Source organism: Stenella coeruleoalba (assembly GCF_951394435.1).
Source record: "Stenella coeruleoalba genome assembly, chromosome: 12".
In the NCBI taxonomy this organism is placed as follows: Eukaryota; Metazoa; Chordata; class Mammalia; order Artiodactyla; family Delphinidae; genus Stenella; species Stenella coeruleoalba.
This window is the reverse complement of record NC_137158.1, coordinates 65,383,669-65,403,154: the sequence shown is the minus strand read 5'-3', so window position 1 is coordinate 65,403,154 and position 19,486 is coordinate 65,383,669. Positions and strand designations below refer to the sequence as shown.

The following is a 19,486-nucleotide window of genomic DNA, read 5'->3' as shown; positions in this document are numbered from 1 at the left end:
CTTTAAGAAGACTGATGAATTACACAAACGCTTGAATTAAACAGGTGTTGGGGTGACATCGAGGAAATGAACACACGAAGTGTGATATCCTGGCCAGAAGGAGTTTTTGGATTTCTTTCAAGTTCCTTTTCAGACCATTGCTGGTCTCTGTTCTCAGGTTTAGCATGTTTTGTCTTCTTCAAGGTGAAGAAATATAGCAGTCCTGGCGGAAAAGAGGGAAATATTTCAATATTTCTTAAACACACCCCTGTTTTATATTTAGAATTTCTGAGGTCTTCCTTTTAGTATGTTTACTGGAGAGACTGAATTGTTAGGCTCTAAAATGGTTTCTCCATTCAGAGCCGTGTCACAGCCCAGTGGGGGAGCACTATTTAAGGTTTACAAAGGAACCTCGTCCAGACATTCCGCATGCTTGTATTTTCCCTATTTATCACATTCTTCCCGTGCCAAGAGAAGCCTCACTAAAACCTTTCAGGGACCTGTCCTCCCCCTTCTTTGGGGAAATAAAACTGCTGAAACGTGAGAGAGCTAAGTTAAATCTGTGCTTATGGGGACAGTAATTATATTCCATGGACTGAGAATTAAACGCACCCTTCTTCATGGATAATGTGGGTTAAGCCATTTGCTCTTGTCTGTTCAACTGTGGCACAAGAGGGACTAGTTAATGCTCTTTGAAGATGTCAGTTGTTTATTATGTCAAGAAGGGGGTCCACAGTGGTCTGCTGATACTGAGCCGAAATACACAGGTTTTTAGTTCAGATGCTGTATAATTGCGAGGCGTAGAAAAGCCATTTGTGCTTTCTGGCTGGAGTTGTGTAGTTTAGTAAGTCCACGAACTTTACTTTTCTAAATCAGGAATAAGCTGTGGTTTTGGTAAATGGGTGGGTTGTAATGTTCAAAGGGTGGATACAGTAGTACTGTGGTCGCGAGAGGGTGTAGTTTTAATTCCTTTGGCCTTTGCCAGGGGTTGCTTTTTTATGGCTTGTTTTGTTTTAAATCAACTGCTGTCAAGTTTCTGTTAAAGATTGTGTACATGTGAGCACGCGGCTTTAGGATTTCCATCATAGATGCGCCATCTAAATTAACGCTAAAGGGAAAGAGACTGTGAATTTGCATGGATTAGTTTTAGTTGGGAAATGAAGCAAATACTGTACACTTGACTTGTGAAAAATAAAGAAGTCATTGTAAAGACCAGGGGCGATTTGTAGAGGGAGGACTTGTTTATGTAACAATACAAAAGATTGTGCCCTTTATCCCTTACAGTAATAGGGGATACAGTAGCCTCATGAAGATAAATGGTGGCATAATACAGTGTGTAAATTTGTATGGTTCTTAGAAATAGTTGGACATGGATGATATTATCACTTTTGACATGTGCGGTTAGGGGAAAGTCCTTAAAAAGCTGCCTATAGATCAGAATTCGTGGGCTTAGATTCTTTTTTCATATTTGACTTGCAAAAGAAAATTGGCTCCCAACTTTGACATGTTGCCTCAGGGGCATTGTAACAGTTGATCTTTAGTCCACATAATTCTTTCCTTTGGAGAAATACAGAGTGACATTTGTTTACGCTTACAGATCAAAAGAGGGAAAATCTTTCAGAGAAGTTATACAGGATTGGAGTTTTGTTTCATTTTTTTTTTTTTTTGAGCATCAAATAAATTTGCTAAAAGTCTAACAAGGATTATCAGTCAGTGCTAAGAATGCCCAATGGCCATATTAGGATTTGTTTGCAAATAAATACGCATCGAAGACGTATTGGTCTATGGGGATTGTGTAGCATCTTTCTCAGGCATCCAAATCCACTTTCCTTTCAGCCTGCTCCCTAAACCCCTGACTTTATATTCACATTTTTTGATATACACAGGTTTCTAAAAGCCTGCTTGCCCTTCTTCTCCCATGCATACATATACTGCCATCAAGCAGTGACAGCCAGGAGTAGGGCAGTGTAGTTTAACAAGTCAGCCTTGTGTCAGTGGTCCTGTCTGTGTTCTTCCCTCTACCCGCCGCACCCCACCCCACCCCACCCCACCCCACCCCCAAGGGATCTCTGTCTGATGAGGTGTCCGGTTCTACAGGCTTTCTCCCTCCCATCCAGCAGCTGCTGCAAGGCCGGAGTGCTTGCCCTGCTCCCTGCCTACATCTCCAGGTCGCATTGCTTTGCACAGTTAGCCCCCTGAATCCCTACTATCAGTGTAGGTAGTATGTTGAATAAGATGCATGTTCATTCTATAAACCAGTTCTTTCAAGTTTTGTTTTAGAAGTTCTTTTTATAGTGAATCTCCATGCTAGGTTGCTTATCAGTAACATCAGATTAAAGTGTTTGAGTGGTTACCTTTATGGATATCTATCATTACATAGACCCATAGCTTTACAATCCAGTGTTACCGCTTATACTCGAGAAGCTAAGGATAAAATTCCTGAGCCTAAAAAGTAACTAGAAGATACGTATTTATGTGTCCAAAGCAATCACAAGTAAGGACCTGTGTGCTTTCTCTTGTTCTAGCACATGGCAAGTTTCAAAACTCTCTTGCGTTGACATTTGTACTCTGGAAGGTAAAAATGAATTGAGTAACAGCAGTGACCCGTCCTTACATTCTTCGTGTGATGTGACCCACTCTCACAGCAGATGATGTTTCGACTTAATTAGCCATAAAAATCAAGGGTGTGAATCACTGTCCTTTTGAATGTTACCTTTAGTGAATCATGAGCTGTTTTGCTAGATGCCTGTGTAGTCAAAAAGTAGAAGTCAGTTGGAGATGAGACCGTATGTTGCTTTTCACGTGGAGTTGTGAGAGCATTTAGAAGGAATTCTCATTGAGTACCACGTGTGGGATACAGAGAAATGTAGCACACAGGCCCTGAAGTCATGGAGTTCATACTTCAGTGGAGAAGCAGATAAGGCATTTAAGGGAGAATTAAAGAGAAAATGCAGGATAATTGTGAAAAAGTGTAAAGTGAGTGGCTTAGATGAGAAGGTACTTTATATGGAGCATTTCCATGTTTTGCATGGTCTTCTGGCTGTGCATTGATTTCAACAATATTTAATGAGCTCCTGCTTTGTTTCCAGCACTGGGGAAGGTTCTCAAGGGAAACTAATGACCAGTAGTAGTTATTCTGTGCTTCCCCTGTCTTGCTTACTTACTCTTCTCTTGTCAATTAAAACCAAAAGAGGAGGAATAATAATGGCGTATCCTCTCATTGAGCAGAGCGTGTTTTGTTGGAGCCCCAGTTCCGTGTTCAGCTGGGCAGAGGCATGATTGATGATCCTGGTATTGGCAGGTCAAGAGACTGGGTAATTGACATGCCAGGCTGCAATTTAGAAAATGCTTTCATTCTGTTCTTCTGGACATTGCCGTGTGTATTAACAACATTACAAAATTTGAATCATTTGGATTTCTGTTCCCTCCCTTTCCAGGAGCGACAAAAATGACCAGAGAATGACCTTACTAGATATCAAGGGTAATGAATAATCCATACACTAGATAATCAGTTGTGTGGAGTTGGCTGTATTTGAAATAATTTCATCCCAGTGTCCTCCCTAATAAAATAGTTGCAGAAAACAGAATCCTTGTGCATAATTAGATTAGCAGTGACTTCAGATACTACAGTGGAGGAAAATGGCATGGCAGACCAAAAGCAAGGTCAAGATCCTGTTTCTATGTAAATACCTGTAATTTATTTTTGATCATAAAATCCTTAACAGTATAAGATCTAAGAACATTTCCTTCGTGGCATTAAAAGAACCTGAAAAATATTAGCAGATATTGTCAAAGCAGAACCCCAAATTTGATAGTAAAATTAAACAAGTAATATTTATCCTGAGGGTCACTATGTATGTTGGAAAAATAGCTCAATGGAGTTTATCTTGGTGTCTTAATAAAAAGAGATAAGAATAATATTCTCAGTGCAGTGAATGTAATGTTTTCTTTCTTTCTTTCTACTGAAGTTGAGATTCTGTGAGAGAGACAGTGAGTGCCACTTAATATTTTAATCTGGTTCATCGAGACTGCCCTTTATTAACCTTTGATGGTTTTTTCTTTTGAAGTTGGGAATCTGTTGTCTCGCTGCCTTGCTTTATGGCAAAAATGATCCTGTTTGTTATTAAGTTGATGAAGTTCTGTTGAAATGATATTTTAACTAATACCCTTCTTTTATTTACTTGTTTTTAAAAGTTTGTGGGTTTGTTTTGAGACTTAGATACTTATTTAGATTACTGGAAGTATGGTAGAGTAATGAAGGAAGTTACTTATTGTCAGAGCTTGGGTTTGGAAGTGAGTAACCTGTGTTCTTTTTCTTTCTTTTTAAAAATTCAATTAATTAATTTACAAATTAGCATATAGTTAATATAACCTGTGTTCTTTTCCATGGAAATGTCTTTACTGGGTTTTGAAAACTTTTTTGAAATTGTTCTTTTCAAACAGTTATTTTAAAAATAATTTAAAAAGACACTGCACATTAATTAGGGTTAATTTTTATGTCTCTTACAATTCATATTATATTTATATAATTATGTATCAATATTATAGTCATAGAAAGTCTTATATTTTCATGTAATTTCAGGGGTTTGGGGTTTATCTATCATTTTCTATCAAATTGAATGATGTGTGTGTGTGTGTGTGTGTGTGTGTGTGTGTGTTTTGTTTTTACCACAGTATTTCCTATCAAATACTTCAGGTAGCTCCAATCTTATGAGTCTTACCTCAAGACCTATTGTGTCTGCAGCCATCTGTCCATCCTTACTGTGGTCCAGGCCCTCATCAGCTCTTACCTGGCCTTCTGAATGGTCTTCTACTCTTGTTATCTTCACTCTTGCCACCTTTGGGCTATTCTTGAGTCTACACTGTAAACAGAGTGATCTTCCTAAAATAAAATACCATAGTCCCCCCTTATCCACGGTTCCACTTTCTACGGTTTCAGTTACCCGTGGTCAACTGTAATCCGAAAATATTAAAGGAAAATTCCAGTTTTAAAAATTCATAAGTTTTAAATTGCATGTCATTCTGAATAGCATGATGAAGTCTACCAACATCCTACCTGTCCTGCCAGAGACGTGAATCATCCTTTCGCTCAGGGTATCCCGCCTCTTAGTCACTTAATAGCTGTCTCATCTCGGTTATCAGATCGACTGGTGTGGTATCGTGGTATCGCAGTGCTTGTGTTCTAGTCACCCTCATTATACTTAATAACAGCCCCAAAGTGCAAGAATGATGTTGATAATTCAGATAAGCCAAAGAGAAGCCATAAAGTGCTTCCTTTAAGTGAAAAGGTGAACTTCTCAACGTAAGGATAGGAAAAACAAATCATATGCTGAGGTTGCTAAGATCTGCGGTGAGAAGGAATCTTCTGTCTGTGAAATTATGAGGAAGGAAAAAGAAATTCGTGCGAGTTTTGCTGTTGCACCTCAAACTGCAAAAGTTACAGCCACAGTGTGTGATAAGTGCTTACTTAAGATGGAAAAGACATTAAATTTGTACAATAAGATATTCTGAAGGTAAGACAGAGACCATATCCACATAACTTTTATTACAGTATATTGTTATAACTGTTCTATTTTATTATTGGTTATTGCTGCTAATCTCTTATTGTGCCTAATTTATAAATTAAACTTTATCATAGGTATGTATAGGAAAAAACAGCGTACGTAGGATTCGGTACTATCCTCGGTTTCAGACACGCACTGGGGGTCTTGGAACGTATCCCCCGTGGATAAAGGGGGACTACTGTCTAATGGGGTCATTCTTCTGTGGCTCCCAGTGTGCATGGAATGAAGTCCTTATCATTTAACATAGCAGGAGATCCTCCTCCATCGGACGCCTCCCTGTCCCCTCTCCCTTTTAACTCCAGAAATAGCAAACAGACCCCCGGCTCTTTCACAGCTCCAGAACTTTCATCTCCCATTCCATGAGTCAGGATGCTCCAGTCTCCTCCTCTGCCTGTTACTTCCTGCTTTAAAACTGTGAAGTCCTCCCTGATTCCCAGAGGGTAGAGCTGATTTCTCCCTTCTCTGTGTTACTCCTGACCCCCTGCATACCTTTGTAATTGCGTCTATCACACACCGGGTTGTACTTATTTGTTTACTCGTCTGTGACCTGAGCTAGACTGTGAGTTCTTTTAGGACAGAGACCAAGTCTTCCTTACCTTTTTTATCCCCAAGGCTAAGTACCCAATAAAGGGTTGCTGACTCGGTGAACGTAACCCACCTGGGACACTATTAATAGTGCTGTTTGCCCAGGCCCACGTGCCAAACAGTACTCTGAATTTGCTTACAGCATGGTGGGTTATAGGTAGCACTGCATGCTTACTTTGTCGATTATACTGATGAATATAATCTTACAAGTGCTCCTGACTCTGGACTCTTCTGAGTGTAACAAAAGAGAGGGTGCAGTTTGTGGGAACATAAGCTTGGTGGCAGTCTGCTGTTTCCTGTTGCTCCACGCAAACTGTGTACGTATGAGACACTTTGTACAAGCGTTTGATCCCGGCTGTTTTGACCATGAGTAAAGTTGACTTAGTGAAGAGGGATGAGGTGTGGGTTGGACGATGCCATGCCTGATAAGGAGAGGCAGCTCGGCGCTATCGCAATCTTTTCTTAACCGGTTTTCCTGCTTTCACTCTTGTTCTCCCTCACCCCAAGCCAGGCAGTCTTAACACAGCAGCCTCAGCAACCCTGCAAGACATCAAACATAGGTCGAGCCGTGTAACTTCACTGCTTAAAACCCTTCTCAGACAGTTTAATAACGTCTTTACAATGTTCTATGAGGCCCTATGGGATCGGCCTCCCTCACCCCATTGCTTCCCCAACCTCATCACCTGTGCTTTCCCTTCACTCTCCACTAAGTCAGACCAGGCTCCTTGCTGCTGCGAGAACATGAGGTGCAGCTTGACCTTGCCCTCCGCTTAGAATCCCAGCTGTGCACACAATTCTCTCTCTCCCTCTCTCACTTTTGCCAGGTTTTCGCTCAAAAATCATCAGGGACCTTATTTAAAATTGCCACATCTTCAGAGAGTTGGCACATGTATGGTCTCCTCATTTCCCGTGCCATCCTGTGGAACAGTGATTGGCTCAGTAGCACTGGTCCCACCATGAGACTAGACTCCGAGGGAAGCATCTTGCCCGCTGCAGCTGTATTCCTTTCCTTTGGTGCTCTGCCTTGTGGATGATGGGGATATAGTCTAAGCGGGGACACCAGAGTCTGAACTTGGATGCCCCTGCTCTGGGATTGCTTAATGCCAGCAGCCCTGCACCGAGCTGCCTACAGGAAGTTGATCTTTTCATGAAGCCAAGCTTTAAGTATTTACCGATGTGAATAATTTTCCTATTCCAAGGTCATGTTTGTCACTACTTATCAGCAAATAGAAAGGCATGCGTGATCTAAGCAGTCTTCGCTGCCGTCACTTGATGATAGACTTAGCACTTATGTTTTCAAATAAACATATATGTTCTCCCAGACCTACAGTAGTGTAAGCCATGACTCCATCTGGCACAACTTCTGCTGACATCTCTTATCACATGGGCATATCAATGTTAGTGTCCCCCATTGAACTCTGAAACCCTAAGGGAAGATAATTTGCCTTTTTTGCCTTTGTGCTACCTGGACATTTTACAGTGCTTAGAACAGAATATATTAGATGGTCAATAAATATTTATCAGACTAAGAAAACACAAAATGTTTCCTTATAAAACAGATATCTAAGAAAAAGAAATGAAGGGAAGCGAAGATTTAAAAAGCATATACACAAGTAGCTTGAGACCTTAATAAAGTTCCAAGTGGATTTCCACCTGCAAAAAAACCAACAATAATAATAATAAAACTGCCACATCTTCATCCTGACCCTTCTATCCATATCTCTGTTTTACTCTGAAACACTTTCCACCATCTAATATACTATATACTTTTCGTACTTATTTTCAGTACTGCCTGTCTCCTCAAACTAGAATTTAACCTCTAAGACAGGAGTGATTTTTTGGGCTTGTTTTGACAACCAGTGTTTCCCCAGGCCTGGCCCATAGTAAGTGTTGAGTAAATTTTCATTGGAAGGGAATGAAGGATGCAAAGACCGCCAGGTCAGGAAATCTGGATGTTTTGCTTCTGTCACTCGCTAATTGTGTGACCTGAAACAAATCACATGGTCTGTTTAAGCTCTAGTTTTCCTTTCTGTAAAATAGGATAATACCTATTCATCATACATATGGGTAGCGGGTACAGCTTGTTTACTGAATAATAAACATGAGTGTGTGTTCTATAGATACTGTATAAGCCTACAGATTGAATCTGGTTGTATTTAATGGTACTGCCCCTGGGTTGGCAATCCCTTCACTATCAATAGTGGAGTCAAAAGATGTCTTTATCCTGGTATGGAATATATATATACTGATCTCAGAATTTTCAGTATAGAAGTAATTGCTTTTAAACTACTTGTGTAACCTAGGCAACCCAAATGGAAGCTATCACTTCCTTTACATAATTTTCAAGTAATTTATACCTCAGTTTTTATGTCAAATCCTGAAATGATTAAAATACTAAATTGAAAGTTGTGTCTAAATCAGTCAAGCCCCCGCCCCCCTTAAGTATTAACAACAGCTGACATTTAATGAGTGCTTGCCATGGCTCGACACTCTTAATGACACAGTACCTGAATGAACTCATTTAATAAGTACTGTCTGGATACCATAAGTAGTCAATAAAAATAATAGTTGGTTTGATAAGGAAGGATTAGATCATTAGGGAGAACTGAAAGCTGGGCAGAGAGACTTATATGTGGTGAGACGGGGAACCAAGCATAATTCTTCAGAAAGAGAAATGCCATTGAAAGCACTTCGGGCATTTTGGGGTCTTTGACTCGTTAGCTTCTGTTTTCAGGGCAAATGCTCTGCTTTGAGACTATTTGGGTATGTGCTTATTTGAAGCCCTTTTAAGTCTAGCCTGTGTCTTATCCAGTGTCTTGTACTTTACAGATAGTGAGTAAATACTAGTTGTGTGAACACATGATAAGCAGTGCTGGAGGAAATTGCTCTGATTTGGGCGTGCAGAATGGATCGGAGCGTTTGGAACTAGAATCCTGCCATATAGGGGCTGTAGAGGTTGAAAAGAGGCAAAAGTGCTGGTCAGGGCTTCCCTGGTGGCGCAGTGGTTGAGAATCTGCCTGCTAATGCAGGGGACACGGGTTCGAGCCCCGGTCTGGGAAGATCCCATATGCTGCGGAGCAGCTAGACCCGTGAGCCACAACTACTGAGCCTGCGCGTCTGGAGCCTGTGCTCCGCCAACAAGAGAGGCCGCGATAGTGAGAGGCCCGCGCGCCGCGATGAAGAGTGGCCCTCGCTTGCCGCAACTAGAGAAAGCCCTCGCACAGAAACGAAGACCCAACACAGGCATAAATAAATAATAATAAATTTAAAAAATTTTTAAAAAGAGTGCTGGTCGAAGCGATTATGTAGGCACATGAGGAAAGCAGTTACAGAACCACAGATTTCCATGTTAGGCCCTCTTTGTTAAGGTAAGTCATAGGTTTTTTTTTTTTTTTTTTTTTTGGTACGCAGGCCTCTCACTGTTGTGGCCTCTCCCGCTGCGGAGCACAGGCTCTGGACACGCAGGCTCAGCGGCGATGGCTCACGAGCCCAGCCGCTCTGTGGCATGTGGGGTCTTCCTGGACTGGGGCACGAACCCGTGTCCCCTGCATCGGTAGGCGGACTCTCAACCACTGCACCACCAGGGAAGCCCAGTCATAGGTTTTAATAATTACTTGTTAGTGTAGCAACAGTATCTGTGATTTTCAAAGGTATAGTTACACTTTTCTAGCTTTATGAAATGTGGGTAGTTACACCTTGTATTTCTAATCTTCCTAATTAAAGGTGATATTTATGGTGATCACTGTGATGATAAACGCCATTGGAAAACTTACATGTAATCAACGTACACATTGTTCCTAGACACAGATGTGTGTGGTGTGAGGCTGGGGGAGCCAGAAGCTGTTTGCAGTGGTGTCTCTGCGGTCTGCCACGCTTCAGCCTGTACTGAACTTCTCTGTTCCATCAAATGCAGCATTGCAAGGTGTTCTCTGTCATGTATAGCTGCCATTTGATGACCGACTAGTCAGCAGAGACATTAGATCAACAGCTATTTATTTAGTTCTCGCTAGAACCCATCACTATGCTGGGTGCATCACATTTTGGCCATTTATAGTGTACAATACATGGTGAGCGCTTGCCCAGGAAGCAGGTGTCTGAGACCATCTCCCTGGGGGCATTTGTTAGCCGGAGTTCTCAGTTAGTTCCCTCCCTCAATACCACCCTTTACTTAGACTTATTCCCAGGATCTGGGTGTGGGTTGTGGATTCTTGGGTTTTGAGAGCTGCTGTTGCCTTGTAGACTTGATATAAAGCAACACCTTGAGAAAGCCACTTGGAAGAGTGAGCCTCTCCTAGATTCAGCGTGAAGATGGCTTTGCTTGTGAGTGACCTTGAGTGACCTGACACACAGCCTTCCCTAGAGCAGGCACTCATTAAGGCTGGTGGAATGAAGAGTGACTCCATCCTGCCATTTTCATGCCCTCCTATTTTCAGAAAAGGCTGTGTTGGGGGCAGTAATGAATGGAAGATAACGGAAGAAGGTGGCAATAGATAGGAGTGAAGAAGGGAGGATGAAGATATAAGGAGAGAAGAGATAATGAGTCTCCATACATCTCTATTCTGCCTTCTTTTTGCGAACACTTTTCTGATCCCATCTTCTAAATCAATAAAATAATAGTCGTCTACTGGGACTCTGACACGTTTCTGCATATGCCCCTTGCAGGACTAATTGTGCGCTTGTAATAGTTAAGGTTTGTTTGCTTTTAAAGCATAGCTTAATAAAGTTTCTGTACATGGTTGAAAGAAGTGTGGAGTAAGGATAAAGGCTAATCTGTTCACTGGTTAATATAATTTCAGTGGTGCAAGTGAATTGTCAGATTAGAGTTTAATGTATATTTATCTTTCTCTAAGGGAAGCCCAGTTATAAATAAGTAAAAGCCACAAGCAGTTGAGATTTCAGTAAACTGTATCACTTGGTTTTTGGGGTTTTTTTAGTAAACTTTAAAAAGAGAAAGAATAAGTATATTTTATTGTTGTTACAATTCCTTTGCCTCTATTCCTGAAGGTTCTCTTTCACTTTGTAACTAGAAGCGCCTCAGCTAAAGTAGAAGCTGGGTATCTGGTGTTTCCGGATTACATTTTGAGATACGCCGGAATTCCTACCTGGACACAGGTGTGTATTGCTTCATTCTTGAGTGGCTGGGGATTCTTTTGCAAAGAATACGGAAGTCAGTTTGAGTTTACCCTGGTGGGCAGTTGTTGGATTGTTTGCTCTGGTCATCTTGACTGGTGGTTATTTATTTACATACTTTTTTTTCACCCATGGAAAGTACCTGGAGTGCTTTGACTTCCTGGAAAAAGAACTTTGATTTTCACCCTAAAGTAATTTTATTGCAGAGTTAATCAACACACTGTATTCCAACTATGAAAAGATCATTTAAGTCCTTTCTTTCCTTGCTAGCTTTCCACGTCCAATTCTTTGTCCTTAAGTATGAATGTCTGAATGTTGTTTTATTCTAAGGACCCCGGTTCTGTTTGATTTGTAAGCAGTTTTTGAGACAGCTTGTTGCATTGGGGATGTTCTTGTGTGCTTTAGGAAGCTGGAGAGTTCGGGATCGCTCTCCTTCAGTGTCCCTTTGGACCATCAGACCTTGGTTACTTCCCACACACTGGGGTGCGCGTTAGTTTGTCCCGTGGATCTGTGTGCTCCTGTCATTGTAACTAGGGGAGAGTTGTGTAACTGAGTTTAGAAATCCAAAAGGTTATGTTTCAATTCCAACTAATAAAGGTCTGAACAAAAACACAATTGCTAAAGTTTCCTCCAGTTTCTGAGAAAGTTAAGCCAAGTTTCTCTCCAATAAATGTTTGTTTGGAATGGGAGAAAGAACCTTCTGTAGTAGATCTATGATGTGAATGTTGAGTTTTTCAGTGCCCAAGGAGTTTAATTATAGTTGTTTAAGTCAATGACTTTCAGAAGTTTTGCCTGTGTCCAGAGTAACAAGTACACGTTACTTTTGTTCCTAGTCTATACAACACATATAAACACACACATATATACACACACATACATTCATATACATACGTACGCACATTTGCATCTATATACAATGAAACAAAAGCTTTGTGAAACTACTTACCTTTATTGCATGGCTACATGTGATACCCTCTCTTTTCTCTTCTGTTTTATTCTGTTATATTTTATTAGACAGACGACGTCAGTCCCGACCTACTAAATTGATTTTTATCACTACCTATTAGGTCACAGCCTTTGACTGGCCAAATAATGCTTTCAGAAGACTTCACTTCTGGTGGTAGGGTTTTATTATGCTGTATTCCAGATAGCTCCCTCACAAACCGTGATGGAGTTTCTGCAGCTAGTCCATCTTCATATTACTGTTGTAGGAAGTCCTCGAACACCGGAAGTATCTTGAGATGGAATGCAGATTACTGGTGCATCTCAGAAAAGCCACCTGGTCTGAGAACTGAGCAACGCTGTTGGGCATTCACTCACCGTAGTAAGTCCTCTTCTAGGTTTCCCTCTGTGCCCCCCAGCCCAGGGCCATGCTGGTGGATAAGGGGAGATGCTTGAAAACTCGCAGGCAGGACTGAGCGATTTCCAGCATGGACCTTGCTCCCTGCTGGAGCACAGCTGTGCAGAGCCTGCTAATGCGCTCCGTGCGTTCCTTGCACCTGCTCCCCGGCCCAAGGGAAAGCTCATGAATGGCAATGTCTGACGAATATCGGCCCTAGTCTGGAGATTTCTCTGTCATTATGCTTACTGGCCTGTTGTCCATCCCCCATAGAGGAAAATTAGTTGAGAAGTTCAGTCCATTTAACTTTACTTTCAAATTGTTGGACTCTAGCCTGTATGTATCAGAGATCCTATGTCTGAACTGGAAGAAAAGCTGCATTTTCTTTGAAACACAGTTATTGTAAAAAACTGACGACTGATAAGAGACGCTTTTCTAAATTGTGTTCATAGGGACTACACGTTAGCTTATATAAAACCTTAGAGGAAGGGCTTCCCTGGTGGCGCAGTGGTTGACAGTCCGCCTGCCAATGCAGGGGACGCGCGTTCATGCCCCGGTCCAGGAGGATCCCACATGCCGCGGAGCGGCTGGGCCCGTGAGCCATGGCCTCTGGGCCTGTGCGTCTGGAGCCTGTGCTCCGCAGCGGAAGAGGCCACAGCAGTGAGAGGCCTGCGTACCGCAAAACAAAACAAAACAAACAAAAAACAAAAACAAAAAACCTTAGAGGAAGATGTCTTTTATTATTTGTATTTCCATATAACAGAAGCTTGCTTCATTCATAGTTCAGAATTCTAAAACAATTTAAAAAATGTTAATGAACATCATTCTAAAATTTGCTCTGCAGATAGAGTCTGTTTGCAGGTCATAGTTTACCCAGTACTCACTCTGTATGGTCTCATTTCATTGCTCTGACAGTCCTGTGAGATGGGCAGGACGGTGGCGTTTACCAAACCCTTTTGTGCTGAGAAAGCTGTCCCTGAGAGATGAAGTGTCTTGCCTGAAGCCTTCGAGATGATAATGGAATAGTTGGATTTGAATTCACTTCTTATGACCTAGTCCCTCCCTCTCTGCATGACACTGTGTAGTATCTCTGCTCAATCCTCAGGACAATGGAAGCTTGTCTGGATGCCGTGGTGTCACTGTGAATAGTCACCGAACCTTGTAAGCACCTGGTGACACCCTGGTGGTTATTGAGGTTTGTAAGGTTCTTTGCTTTGGCACGAGGTGGGTCTCCACTGCCTGCTTCTTAGTCCACTTTTGCTGTGAGGCTGTGAGCTTTCACTTTTCACCCACATAGTCGTGCCTGCCTCTTGTCCCCACCACTCTCTGCTCTGGGGTTTCTAATATGTTACCTTGTGTGGAGGGTCTGGACAATCCAGTTTATTACAACAGTAATGACTGGAGGATCATAATAAGATCCGAACCCAGAGTCCTGTGAGTATTGCTATCTGGTAGCACAAGTGTGGCTATCTTGTGTCTTGGCCATATTGTGAGTGGTTGAGTGGTTGAGTGGTTGAGTTTTTCAGAAAAGTGATCTCTTAATAAGTGGGATGTTCTGTAATATGTAAATATGTTTTTTCCATGTTTATCTTCTTCTGTTGGATTTTTTTTTTTTTACTACAGTTAAATAAAGCACATGTTTGCATTAATGTTACAGAGTTGTGTCTATATTTGGGCATCCCCGTTCTTTTTGTAAATGTTAAATTTTAAACACATCTATAAAATCACTCTGAGTTTCCAAGTAGGATCACTGCGTTGTTTCACTTAAGCAAGCATTGCTTTTCAGCTTTGGTCTCATCATTAACCACTTTCTCTAGTAATGTGTTGAGTTCTCACTCGCCTCTCTTCTCTCCATCTGATAGCTGGACACCAAATATATATTTTTGCTTTTCATGTGGTTGAAATGGCCTCTCCATATCTTCACTTTCATATCTGCTTCTAAAAAAGTCAAAAGATGGTGACAATAAGACATGTTTCTGTTATCTGAAATCAGTTCTACTCCACTAAACTTTTTTGGCCAAACACTTACGTGACGTTTGATCCTCCTGAACACAAATGGGAATTATATAAAATGTGACTGAACAAGCTGCTTTGTCTCTGCTTTTTCTGTGAATTTCTTAATAAACCACTAATACACCAATACTTGGAACTAGTATGACCTTTTAATAGTCTCTGTTGAAATAGTCCTCATTTTGGCTCACAGTAGTTGCTCAGTGAATGCTTTGATTTATACATAGGAGAGCTGCAAAAATGCTCGGGTGCAATTTGAATACATTGAAAATAGAGATGTAGAAAATACTTTTTTTCTATGACTCAAGAAATGAGGCTCAAAGAAAAGTAACCATTTCCAAAAGTATTGGTGTCTTTTCTCTCATTCTCCAAACATAAGAGAATTGATAGAAGAAGCTCACTCCTGATATGAAAAGCTTTTGATATCCAAAATAGTTATTTTGTGTTGTGTTTGTAAAATCTCAGAGACGATGACAATTGTAAAGATGTCTTTCCTTTTGAATGAAGTGAAATTTACAAGAATTCTGACTGTTCTGGGTATACCTAGAGAAACCAACTTTAGCAACTCTTCGAGAGAGAGCTTATTGAAGCGATGATCACATATTTTCTTCTCTCGGTGCCATTTGAGAGCATTTTAGTAAATATCTGTATATACTTCCTAAATCGGAGTTATAAAGGTATCTAAGTAGAGTTATCTTAAAAAGCAAAGCTAATTTGTCAGGACTCGAGGAACTTCCGAGATAGCCTTGTGTGACAGATGAGAAGTCGGGGTCCAGGGAGGTGAGTTCACTTGCTTTAAGACCTCACAACATGGGACTTCCGTGGTGGTGCAGTGGTTAAGAATCCGCCTGCCAATGCACGCGACACGGGTTTGAACCCTGGTCCGGGAAGATCCCACATGACGTGGAGCAACTAAGCCTATGCACCACACCTACTGAGGCTGTGCTCTAGAGCCCGCAAGCCACAACTACTGAGCCCGCGTGCCACAAATAATGAAGCCCACGCGCCTAGAGCCCGTGCTCCGCAACAAGAGAAGCCACTGCGATGAGAAGCCTGCGCACCGCAACAAACAGTAGCCCCCGCTCACCGCAACTAGAGAAAGCCCGTGAGCAGCAACGAAGACCCAATGCAGCCAAAAATAAATTAAAAAAAAAAAAAAAGTCCTAACAACCAGGAGCAGCCCAGTTAGGCTGTGCCCTTGTGTTCTTTTCTACTTTTTTTTTTTTTTTTTTTTTTTTGGCGGTACGCGGGCCTCTCACTGTTGTGGCCTCTCCCGTTGCGGAGCACAGGCTCCGGACGCGCAGGCTCAGCGGCCATGGCTCACGGGCCCAGCCGCTCCGCGGCATGTGGGATCTTCCCGGACCGGGGCACGAACCCGTGTCCCCTGCATCGGCAGGCGGACTCTCAACCACTGCGCCACAGGGAAGCCCCTTTTCTTCTTTTTTAAATGGTGTTGAGACTGTGTTCCTTTCTATCAGTTTCTTTAATTTTGACACTCCTGACTGCCCTATGAAGGTCAAGTGACAGATTTCTCTGTTGACCTTCCAGAGCAGGTTTTGGAAGTTTTTCACCCACTCTGTATCACACAGAAAGTTTTCTAAATAGATGTGCCGAAAACAAGCAACTTACTGGTGATGGCAAAGGCAAAAGAGGGACAGCATCGATGCTGGAAACAGGCTCTCCTGCGTCACTTTTACTCTGCTTACAAAAGCAAAATTCATTCAGGTTTGAAAGAATTGAAGGAAAAAAAAACAACCAAAACAAACAGAAAACCCCAAGGGTCTCAGCCTGCAGCCTTTCCTTTGTATGAGCTGAAGTCCTTAGAGACAGTTGAATAACTTAATAGAGTCCTCAGAAGCATACCTGCCTTGAGAGAAATAAGGGCATTTTAAAACTGTGAACTTAGTATTCTGTTTTTGACAGAGAAACTTTTTCCTCTTGAGGAACTGTAGATTTTTATTATCCTTAATAGTTGAATTTGCAGAGATGTGTTAAATAAAAATAGAACACGAAGTAAATGCCAGCTATTTCCATCAACAGAATTGTAGGTGACTTTTATTAGAACTTTACTGATGTTAAGTGAAGAAAGAGGGAAAGAGAAAAGGAGAGGAAGAGAGAGAGAAGGGGGGCAGGAAGGGAGAGAGGAAGAGGTAAAACAAAAATGAAAATGGAAAAAGCGCAGATCTGTTCGTCTTGATCCAAGAGGAGGCTCAGAAAAGAGCTGTTTCTGTGGGATACTCTGTCCTCTGTGGATCTTGTAACTCTGTGATTATCTTGCCCTGTGGCAAGACGCCACCCTGAAATTGGTCTGCCAATCTGAAGAATCATTTTCTTGCTTATTTTTAAACTCCTAAGGACAGGGGAAAAGACTGAAGGAGCCTAAATGCTGTGGTTTCCTCAAACCATTATTGTTGTAAATCCTATGGGTCCTGAAATAACTCGCTATTCCTGAAGTTTCAAACTGCCCCCTTGCTCAGAAGACTTGGCAGTTGAAAGGGAAATGATTAGCTCTTTCCTTTAAGCGCTGTCCCCAAGGTTTAAGTGGGTCAAAATTGAAGAATGTGGTGATTGCAGAAGTAAACTACCTTTTTTAAATGGAAATTCTCTAGTTCTTTATACAGAGCTTTGAGTTTTTCAAATATTTTCTAAATCAAACATAAAATATTTTAAATTTATAAATCTTAAGTAACTTAAACATTAGATTATTTGATTTTCTATGCAGAAATCATCAGGAGCCTGGGCATTTTAACTTGGTGTCTTCCTTTGAATGTTTATGTTTTTGCTTGGTGATTAAAAGTAATTATAGTCCAGTAACTCTCTCTGGTTATGGGCTTATGTTTTACTAACAAGTAACTTGCGGCAGAACTTGTGTTCCTTCTGGTTGGCTGGTACATGATCTTGAATACTGTTGATTTGTAGTCTGACTTCTCTTTAGAATGATTTAGGACGGTGATTTTTGTGGACAGAAGAGTTGCACCTGTTTCTAGAGTTGAAGGTTGGCTATTGTTTTAACTTCCTCGCATTACTCAGATGCTTAGGAAACAGTGATGCAAATGACCTCTTTATTTTTGTTTGGTTGGGTTTTTGTGGGGACGCTTGCCATTGATTTGTATATTTTGGGAGTCAGTCCCTCCACAGGCACATTGATGAAATATACAGCATGAAAGGTTATGAGTTTATTTTGATGGGTTTTAACCTAGATTCTCCGAAATATAATATGCACGTATTTGGCACACTGACAATGGCAAGGCTTTAAGAGGATGAAATTTACGCTCTAGTGGTTTTCTTTTTTTCCTATAATACATTCCATTATAAATTCAGTAAGAAAGGGGATCTGGGGTCATTATTATGACATCTTTTGGTGTCCTCCCTCCAGCTGGACACACTGACCTCAACATTCTTGTATGGATACTTCCAGAAAAATTCTTTTTTTTTTTTCCTTTTCTACTTCCATCATCCTTCAAACATTTAATTTAGGCTGAGTGAGAGAAGGAAAAACTGCCTTCTGAGTTTGCTCTGACGAACTTGCCTTGAGAGAGAATGGTACCTGTGTTTGTGGGTTTGAAAATGAGGCCCCCTTTGGACTATTAGTTTAAAGAAATGATGATTTATAAAAATTCCACCGTAAGTTCAGCTATTCAGTAACTATTATTTAATGTTGAGTTTTAGTACAGTTGTATGTGGGGAAATAATATCTATTTAATTTTTAAGGAGTATGTTAAATATTTTTATGACTTTTCATAGGAATCATTATGCACTTGGATAGATATCTTATGCAGGTTTTATACACGCTCCACTATTTACTTTTGGGTGAAACAGTAGAGTAATAATTCTGGTTTATGCTATAAGCATTGATCATCTATTGTGTTTCAGGCACCTCACAGGGCATTGGAGGTTAGGTGTGAATGAGCAAGTCCTTATTTTGAGGAACTCTCATTTTAGGTGGGCAGACAGAATTGTGACACTATCATAGCTACATAAATAAAGCTGGGGATTCTGCTGGGGGAGAGGAGCGAGGTCAAGGATGGCTTCAGAGAAGTAAAAAAACAGGCTGTGGGGATGGGGGCTGTACTCCAGACAAAGACAGTAATAGTCTGATCCAGGATAGTGCAGGTATGAGACCATATGGAATATGAAACAAAGCTACAGATGGGGCTGCTGAAAGAAATATGGCCGGAAACTTTGGGGAAAAGAATTGAGTTCAAGTCCAAATTTATTGATAGATGAGGAGTTCGGGATTTATTCTTGTGTTTTTTACATAAGTGGAAACATGATTTCTTTTTTTTTTTTTTTCCTCCCGTAAGGGGGAGAATGGAGCACTAAGTGCTCTTTTGGAAAGATGTAGTAGGTCCAACGGTGGATTAAGAGGTCAGACTTAGAAAGAAAAAAATAAACTATTATAAAGTTATAAAGGAATATTGTCACTTGAGGAAACATCTTAGCCATCAGCACTAAGTTTTGAAGCTCCATCAGGCTGGATGAATGGAGCAAGATTTCACAATAAAGGCTCCTTTCTGCTGCCATTGCCTAGGAGGCATACTGTGCTCCTACATGCGCTAGACTGGAGCCCCATGGACAGCAGTGGAGTCAAGGCAACTGTACATATCTAAGGGAGATCAGGAGAGGCTGTAAGATGATCTAAGCTAAGAGCTCGGGTCAACTTGGACACTCATTCTTACATTCCCTAGGGAAATAGAACCAGAGGGGCCCAAGGGTTCTTGAAAAAAGAAAAAAGTCCAATCATTTGGGTGTTAGAAGAGCTAGGGGTCCGTGAATGAGATTAGAGACAAATTGCATGATAAGGAACCAAATGAGGGCTTCCTTCTTGGTTGTGATGTCAAGAAGTCTAGACATAGACTTGGCTCTGAAGGAAAAAAAA

The 19,486-nt window shown here is 41.2% G+C and overlaps 1 protein-coding gene across 4 annotated transcripts in view; it reads left to right on the top strand.

Annotated features, from left to right (window-relative positions):
* The window catches only part of NHSL1 (NHS like 1), a 238,176-nt gene that overhangs the window by 109,398 nt on the left and 109,292 nt on the right, over nt 1-19,486 (top strand). The gene's annotated exons all lie outside the window — the stretch shown is intronic.